We start from the raw sequence: 3,123 nt of genomic DNA, 5'->3' as shown, positions 1-3,123 counted from the left end.
GTAAAGTTACATAGCATGTTACAGATTTCACTCAGCTCATTGGTGACCCCTTTTTGCCTGAAGCATCCTTCTCTCCATGTTTGTATAGGTCCTCTGCTTGTGGTCTCCTATTTATTAACTGTCAAGTTTATGCTCACCAGCACCTTCTATCGAACTTTAAAATGCAAGAGAATGATGCTTTGGAGTCATTTCACTCCCTTAAAAAAAATGTTCACCTATCTGATTTTCTCCCAATTCAATTCCCCTCCTTCCAAACAGCTATTAACACTATCTCTAAGAGGCTTTCCCTGACCAGAGCAGTGGATTCTCTGAAGGTGTTTGGCCTCAGCTTGAAGCTGCTCCTGTCTGCAGCCAAGGAGCTCCTTGCTTTGGGATGTCAGGGGTCTTTGCCTGATTCCTGGAAGATGGATGTGTCTTTCCCCCAGGCAGAAAAGGCAATGCAGAAGGATGGAATGCCAAGATCAGAGGGTGAGAGGGCTTGCACATTTGTCAAGAGATAGGACCTCCAACCAAAAACATGCAGCTGCTGCTCAATGAAATATCTTACTAGCATTTTTTAAAAATGTTTTACTATTTCTCTCGAGTCATCATGGTACAGCATGCCCATTGTAAAAATGTGGAACATAGAGAAAATGAAAAAGTGATCAAAGGAAATCATCCATATACTTACTACCTACTGGTAACGTTTTGGCAAATTATCTTTCCATCCTTTCTTTTCACATCCATTTTTCCTTATATAGTTGAGACCAAATTGTATATACTCTTTTCTAAACTGCTTTTAAAGCTTAATCCTACACCCATAGGATTTTTCTATGACATGAAAACTCTGTGAGCATCATTTTAAATGGCTGCAAAACAATGTATCTAAAGTATGTCTATTTTACTCAACAAATGGGCCTATTTTTTTGGATATTTGAAGTGTTTCCACTTTTAAGTTATTGTAAATAAATCTGAAATGAACGTGTTGGTACACAAGTCCTTTAGCTCGGATTCCCAGGAGTGGGACGACTAGATGGACTGGTTTCCCTTCATCCTAGGCAGGCTGAGCCTTTCCCAGCCTCCATTCCTTTTGTCCCATTATGTGAGCTTCAGGCCCATTCTTAAGTCAGTTTCTATGTTCCACCTCTTGACTTCCCCAGAGTTTGTACCAGTTTATATTCCCATCAGCACTTGATAGAAATCCAGGTTATTTTGAGAGGTTCTTTGCAAGCTGGAAAAACCCTGATGTTGCTTTCGTCGCAAGGAAAGTTACACTTCCTGTTCCACCCATTAAGGCCAATCCTGGAGGCTGTCCCAAAAATGATGATCATTTTAATGATCACAGGAGAATCAACAATTCTTTAGTAAGGGCCAACTTTGTTGTGAGTGTTTCATATGTACGCTAATCTAATCCTCACAATATCCCTGAGATGGCAACATTCCCATTTTATGGACAAAGAAACAGAGGCTCAGAGAAGATACGGAATTTGCCTGAGGGCACACAGGTGCGGAGAGGCAGAGGGAGGTGTAGACACAGGTTGTCTGTCCTGTCATACCCATGCTCTTGCCACATACCACAGGACATCCCAGAACAGGGGAGAGAACTTGCGGCTGACTGCTTCCTAGGGGTTCGGGAGTGAGGGCTGAGCACGTGGTGGGGTTGCTTCAATTTTGGTTTTGGTTGTGGTTTTGCCTCATTGCCTGGGTCACCTGCCACTGGGATGGTGGCCAACAGGTGGCTGAAGGGTGTTTGCTCAAGTCTGTGTCTCTGCAAGGATAGATCTTGTCATAATTCTTTATTTTCTAGATATAATTTAAGATATAATTTACATATAACACTATGTAAGTTTGAGGTGTACAATGTAGTGATTTTATATATGTACATATTACAAAATGATTCCAACAGTAATGTTAGTTAACACATCCATCCCCTTCCATAGTTACAATTTTTGTGTGTGTGGTAAGAACTTTTAAAATCTACTCTCTTAGCAACATTCAAATATACAGTACAGTATTGTTAACTATAATCACCAGGCTGGTCATTATGTCCCTAGGACTTATTTATCTTATAACTGAAGTTTATACCCTTTGATCGTCTTCACCCACTTTCCCCAACCCCCACCTCTCCCTCTCAGCGGCCACCAATCTGTTCTCTGTTTCTATGAGTTTATTTATTTATTTTTTTAGATTCCATATATAAGTGAGACCATACAGTGTTTCTTCTCTGACTTATGTCACTTAGCATAATGTACTCGAGGTCCATCTGTATTGTCACAAATAGTAGGATTTCCTTATGTTTTTATGGCTGAATATATGTCTGTCTGTATCTATATCACCTATATCTTATCTATATGTATATCTATATCTATCTCTATGTCATCTATCTATCTACAGACGATGCCAAAAAATGTATACACATTTTAAGAAAGGAAAAACTGTATTAAAATTGTAATACAACGAATGACGCTAGCATTCATCTGATTAACACCATCTTTTGAGCGAACATCATACTACACATTGCTACCGTAATTCAATTCAACTTTGAAAAGTAATGCATAGATCACATTTCTTAAAATGAGTACATTTTTTGGCACCCTTGGTATATCTCTATCTCTATCTATCTATCATCTATCTCTATCTAGATCTACATCGTCTATATCTATATCTAATCTATGTATGTCTGTATCTATATATCCATTCATTTATCAGTGGACACTTAGGTTGTTTCCATGTCTTGACGATGGTGGATAACGCTGCAGAGGACATGGGAGTAGGGATCTCTTCAAGGTAGTAATTTAATTTCTTTTCCATATATACCCAAAAGTGGAATTGCAGAATCAAATGGTAGCTCTAGTTTTAATTTTTTGAGGAAACTCCAAATTGTTTTCCATTCCCACCAACAATGCAAAAAGGTCCTCTTTGCTTCACCTTCTCAGCAACACTAGCTATCACTTGTTTTTTAGATACCAGCTGTTCTAACAGGTTTGAAGTGACATCTCACTGTGGTTTTGATTTGCCATACTTTGTCATAATTTTTATGTAGGCAGAGACTTTCCAAAACTACTGCTTCTGTCCCAACTCCAAGGTCCAGGCTGTACGGCCCTGGGGATAGGATTTCCCTGAATGGAGATAATGCAACTGCTC

This window comes from Rhinolophus sinicus, chromosome 4 (assembly GCF_057876585.1).
Source record: "Rhinolophus sinicus isolate RSI-liver-muscle chromosome 4, RSI-T2T, whole genome shotgun sequence".
NCBI lineage: Eukaryota > Metazoa > Chordata > Mammalia > Chiroptera > Rhinolophidae > Rhinolophus > Rhinolophus sinicus.
This window is presented reverse-complemented; position numbering follows the sequence as displayed.